Here is a 6747-nt window from a genome sequence, read left to right as displayed (position 1 = left end):
AAGGAAGATTGATTAAATTAGCATTAGTTGTTTTTACTACATTCTTTTCATGGTTCTCTGGTCTTGGTGACCAAGAAAAGCAATGAGGAGTGTTGTGATTTCGTCAGGGCTTTCAACTTCAGTTTGAGGATGCAGGGTAAGGAAAGTCGAATACTTCATCCTGCAATATTGTTCCTTATGCGTGACGCTTTGCCACTTCTTTGCCACTTCTGCAACACTTAACATGTACTCGAGGGGCAATTTGGGTGTTTTTCATTACATTCATTTTGTTCTGGTAGGCTGTAAAATTCTTCAAAGTTTCAACAATCCTTTCATTAGATTTGAGTTAATCTGCAATCTTGGTATTTGATGATGTCGGTCATGGATTTTAACTAGTTTTTTTAATGGCAGAGATTGTTGTAATTTTGACACCCATTGAAGTAATTTTTCCCTTTATTTTTTGTTGGTAATGACAGGATTTGAGGGAGAATTTTATATGTGTAATGTTCATCATATTCTCTGCTGTTTGAATTCTTTTTGGCTATGAGGTTGGTCTTCAACCTTCAGCGAGTTCCTCTGCATCTACCTCCATGCAGCCCATTTCTCCAAGCACAGAGGGCTTTCTCATCGAAGAGCCCCTCATAGATGGACAAGAGGATGCCTTTGCAGAGTTAGAGAGATTTGTGGTGGAAGCAGAGGAAGAGGGTAGCTCTTTTTTTCGCATTAGCAGTGCACAATATCTAGCTTTAACATTTTTTCTCGTTATCAAACGACCATTGAGGTCACCAATATGAAGTCAGATATTGACAACCATCTCAAGTCGATTTCCATGATTCAATTGGGGATTTAGTTGGGGCTTACTCACAAGGTTCTTCTTGGGCTATCCACACTCAGGGAAAGTGTTCAACCTTCAGCCAATTCCTCTACATCTACCTCCATGTAGCCCATTTCTCCAAGCACAAAGGAATTTTTCATTGAAGAGCCCCTCATAGCCGGAGAAGAGGACGCCTTTGCAGTATTAGAGATATTTGTGGTGGAAGCAGAGGAAGAGGGTAGCTCTCTTTTTCGCATTGGGTTGGTTGGCAAGGGTGGAGCAAGCAAAACCCTCCTCCTCAAGACAATCTTCAACAATCCAAAGGTGAGAAATATCTTCAGAGATGACTTATTGCTTTGGCTCATTATTTCCAATAATCCATCTTTTACAAATCTTAGAAATGAACTGTGTATGCAAATAGCCACGCTTACAAAGATAGAATTAGACAGAAATGAGGGTGATGAATATGCAAAGATGTGGTTGAGTCAGAGATTGCAGACTCAGAGGTTTTCTTTATTTTTGGATGACATTTGGAGAGATGGTTCCCAGTTTATGGAGGAATTGTGTTTGCTGCTACTAACCCACCACTCCAACTCCAAACTTGTTGTAAGTTCAAGAAATCACAGATCCCTGTCAGAAATTGGAGTTGTAGAGACATCTATAATAAGAATGGGGGATTTATTAGAAGAGGACAGCTGGCAGCTATTTGTTATTCATCATTTCTGGTTATGTTCCTATTGTTACATACTATTGCCTAAGGCTTTTCTTATATGGCTATCCCATCCTAAAAGGGATCAACATGTTTTTAAGGAAATCCTATAATGGCTGATATTGGTTTCATCCCTGGATTTATAGGTGTCGGCATCAACATTGCGATTCACTGCAGGAAAGAGTTGTCAACTCTCCAAGATGTTGTAAGAGAGATTGAGCCTATCATCACCCACATCCAGCAATATCACCTGCAGATAAACAAAAAGAGAGGTATTTCCACTTCTCATAGTCACAATAATGTTTCAACGGTTAATGTATGGCTAAAAAGACTGGATGCGCTTCTCTTACAAACATCTCAAATGGTGCAGCAGTGCACAGTATTCAGCTTTAACATTTTTTCTCGTTATCAAATGATCATTGAGGTCACCAATATGAAGTCAAATATTAACAACCATCTCAAGTCGATTTCCATGATTCAGTTGGGGCTTACTCACAAGGTTCTTCTTGGGTTGTCCACACCACGCTCAGGGAAAGTGTTCAATCTTCAGCTAGTGCCTCTACATCTACCTCCATGCAGCCTATTTCTCCAAGAACAGAGGGATTTTTCATCGAAGATCCCCTCGTAGTCGAACAAGAGGATGCCTTTGCAGTATTAGAGAGATTTGTGGTGGAAGTAGAGGAAGATGGTAGCTCTCTTTTTCACATTAGCAGTGCACAATATCCACCCCACTCTAGAGCTGCTTTGAATTGGCTGTTTTTCAGTCACTCAAGTATAGTGAAGGAAAATTGGCATTTTTTCCCCTAAAATCTGGCAAGTTTCATGAATATTTTGAATTGCAATTATCATTTTGGATTGATAGATTTGAAGATGGTTCCAATGAAAGCAAACCAAAATATTCCAAAATATTTAATGCTTAGCCTTCTTCATACCGTGAAATTATTTGACCATCTAACTTCCTTTATTTTAAGCAGGGTAAAAACTCCTTGGAATCATCTAATAGCGAACTTGACAATTGAGGCCTCTTCAAGATGACTTCAGAAACCTGACAATTGAGGACTCGTCAAGATGACTTCAGAAACCTAGTATGAGAAATAAGCCAGGAAACTTATTAAACCTATCTAGGGCACTAGAGGCAGATAAACTCAGGGCATTAAATATTAGCGCTAATTTAAATTCATCCTGGGTTTGATATAAAGTCTGATATATCAAACTGGGATTTAGATGAGTCTGGGCTACTTTAGGAATTTCAGAGAAGTTAGTAGATGGGTTTGCGTTTAGAAATTGTAAAGTACGTTCATAGACTCGAGATTTAAAGCCTATTCTTAAGGACAATGTTCATAATTGGAATGAACATAGGGGCCATCAGAAGGGGATCAATATTCCTTCTCAGGATTTTATTTTGGTATTTCAAATTAACATATTACGAAAGTTGGACCATGTAGAAGATAGTCCAGTAATTTTACTAAATCTACTTTGGTACTGTACTTTCCACCATTTTACAAGTAACTTATGCCAGGTGCATAACAGAGTCACTTTCCTTAAAGATAAAGGATGTTGGAACATGTAGAAGATGGGAAGTAATTCTACTCCATTCTATTTTAGTATTTCATATTATTTTCATAAGTTGTGTTTGGTGCATCACATAGTTAATGTTCAATTAATTCTACTTCATTCTATTACGATATTTCGTATTGTTTTCGGCCATTTTACAAATAAGTTTAGCCAGGAGCATAACAATGTCACGGAGTTAATAGATCACCTTCATCCCACTGGTCTAATGAACCCTCCATTTTGTCTTTGTATTCGTCTTCCTAAAATCTCATGTTCCAAAACAATTGCAGAACAAGTTGATTCCAAGACCTGGGCATGGTCTTTCCATAACCTCTCCCTGCTCAGATTTCACAAGTACTTCTATAGAAAGATCTTCTAAATCCATATGAGTTCAATAGTTTTATAATCCTTTTCCCCCTTTTTAAGGCGGGAAGAGCCAATAGGGTGTTTACACCACACAAATTAAAGCAACACCTAAGTTATTTTAAGAAGTTGAAACACAAGGTGCAGGGAGTGAATCTTCTGAAGGGGATTCTGATAGGCCAAATATGGCCTGCCTGCTAGGACGGTGAACTTAAAAAAAAAGTGCCTTAAGTGTTCCATGATAAAGCACTTGCTAATGCTAATGGCATGTATAAGTTCTTTCATCTGGACCAATGAATAGGTTATTACCAACTGTTCTAACACCACTTTTCACTTCAAAGTGTACATAAAAAAACAAGTATATATTAGTAATTGAAGCAAGGTTGTTTTTTAAAACTACCACCCAGCCTACTAGATTAAGAATTCTTTGTGGAATTTTCATTAAGTCTATTTTGCATATTATATTTTGCCATTTTTTTCTGTTATATCAACTTTATGTTGAGCACCCGTGAGCTATAGGCCAATAATCCATATTTTACAAATCTTGGAAATGAACTATGTATGCAAATAGCCACGCTTACAAAGATAGAATTAGACAGAAATGAGGGTGATGAATATGCAAATATGTGGTTGACTCAGAGATTGCAGACTAAGAAGTTTCCTTTATTTTTGGATGACGTTTGGAGAGATGGTTCCCAGTTGATGGAAGAATTTGGTTTGTTATTGCTAACCCACCACTCCAACTCCAGACTTGTTGTAAGTTCAAGAAATCACAGAGTCCTGTCAGAAATTGGAGTTGCAGAGACATCCGTAATAAGAATGGGGGATTTGGTAGTAGAGGACAGCTAGCAGCTATTTTCTATTCATCATTTTCCATATAACAATGGAAAACTGCCAGCAAATAGAGATGAGAAAACGACAAAGGTTGTGAGCGCCAACTGTGGAGGGCTTCCGCTCACTATTAAAGCCATGGGGACCGCAATGGCAGCCACAACTCATCCACGGGAGTGGGAATTGGCAGTCCACACTTAGGGAAAGTGTTCAACCTTCAGCCAGTTCTTTGTCCTTGATTGGCATATCTGATTACAAGTTATTTTCTCACTGATGTACAACCAATCAATAGGATGCTCATTGCTATCATTGTTACAGTCACGCATAAGTCAATGTCATGCAATCAATGTTACTCTTACAACATCAACAAATCGTAAAGGATCTGTCACACAAGGTTTCTGTCTTGTGTCAAGCTCTTTAGCTATTAGTGCTATTGGTGAAGCTTCAGACCTAGGATCACAACTTGAAGAGAAGAAACTGGTAGAGCCTCCTAATATGAAGATAAATATCACAAATACCCAAAGAAAAGCTCGGTCTTCTCAAGTAATGGCGCTTCTAAGCTTGCTACTGAGGCATGACAATGCAAAATTGTACATTGCTTCCTTTCTATTTTCTGAGGGGCAATGTACACTCTGAGTAGCCACTTGTGATATTAAAACAGTGAGCTCTGAGGTCAATATAATGCTCAAACTTATTGAGAAACAAGAGCTGGAGATATTCAATAGAAAAAGATGGAGATGGGAGTTTCAATGGACAATCTGCTTCAAACAATTTCAGCTCACGGAATCAGGAATCAATTTCAATTATTATGCCTCTATATAATTCATTCTCTGATGAAGGATTCATGGTAGAAGGACCTTGAAAAAAACCTCGTTCCTCAAAATTTGGAAAGGATGATTAGATTTTAGAAATGACAAATCAAACCCCTGTAACCATTAGTGTTGTTAGATTTATCACCAGCAAAATCTAAAACTGAAAATTCAAATTCACCAAAGAGTATTTCAGAGGAAAATAATCATGATAATTGAGTAATATGGAGAACAACTATAGATCCGCGCTACCAGCATTTTTCTAAGGAAAATAATCTTGCAAATTGAAACCCAACAACACCCTTTATGAAGAAACCAAAAATACCAGAAACCCTTGTCTTCTCGTCAGATATACCAAAAGATTCATATAACTATAAGTAATTTCAATACTCTTCCACAAGAAACATCAACAAACATATCATTCTTCAATAGTCCAAAGGTGAGAAATCTCTTCAGAGATGACTTATTGCTTTGGCTCACTGTTTCCAATAATCCATCTTTTACAATCTTAGAAATGAACTGTGTATGCAAATAGCCACGCTTACAAAGATAGAATTAGATAGAAATGAGGGTGATGAATATGCAAAGATGTGGTTGAGTCAGAGATTGCAGACTCAGAGGTTTGCTTTATTTCTGGATGAAGTTTGGAGAGATGGTTCCCAGTTGATGGAAGAATTTGGTTTGTTGCTGCTAACCCACCACTCCAACTCCAGACTTGTTGTAAGTTCAAGAAATCGCAAAGTCCTGTCAGAAATTGGAGTTGCGGAGACATCTATAATAAGAATGGGGGATTTGGTAGAAGAGGAAAACTGGCAACTATTTTTTATTCATCCTTTTCGATTTCCATGATTCAGTTGGGGCTTACTCACGAGGTTCTTCTTCGGTTGTCCACACTCAAGTAAAGTGTTCAACCTTCAGCCAGTTCTTTGTTCTTGATTGGAATATCTAATTACAAGTTATTTTCTCACTAATATATAACCAATCAATAGGATGCTCATTTCTATCATTGTTACAGTCACGCATAATTCAATTTCATGCAATCAGCGTTACTCTTACAGCATCAACAAATCGTCAAGGATCTATCACACAAGGTTTTTGTATTGTGCCAAGGTCTTTAGCTATTAGTGCTATTGGTGAAGCTTCAGACCTAGGATCACAAATTGAAGAGAAGAAACTGGTAGAGCCTCCTAATCTTAAGATAAATATCACAGATACCCAAAGAAAAGCTCGGTCTTCTCAAGTAGTGGTGCTTCTAAGTTTGCTACTGAGACATGACAACACAAAATTGTACATTTCTTCCTTTCTATTTTCTGAGGGGAAATGTACACTCTGAGTAGCCACTTGTGATATTAAAACAGTGAGCTCTAAGGTCAATATAATGCTCAGGCTTATTAAGAAACAAGAGCTGGAGATATTCAATAGACAAAGATGGAGATGGGAGTTTCAATGGACAATATGCTTCAAACAATTTCAGCTCACGTAATCAGGAATCGATTTCAATTATTATGCCTCTATATAATTAATTCTGTGATGAAGGATTCGTGGTAGAAGGAACTTGAAAAAAACCTCGTTCCTCAGATTTTGGAAAAGATGATTAGATTTCAAAAATGAAAAATCAAACACCTGTAACCATCAGTGTTGTTAGATTTATCACCAACAAAATCTAACACCGAAAATTCAAATTCACC

The sequence above is a fragment of the Pinus tabuliformis genome, chromosome X (assembly GCF_031772625.1).
Source record: "Pinus tabuliformis cultivar Carrire ecotype Pingquan chromosome X, CPIR1, whole genome shotgun sequence".
Classification (NCBI taxonomy): Eukaryota; Viridiplantae; Streptophyta; class Pinopsida; order Pinales; family Pinaceae; genus Pinus; species Pinus tabuliformis.
The sequence above is the reverse complement of the archived record's forward strand: the minus strand, read 5'-3'. Positions refer to the sequence as shown.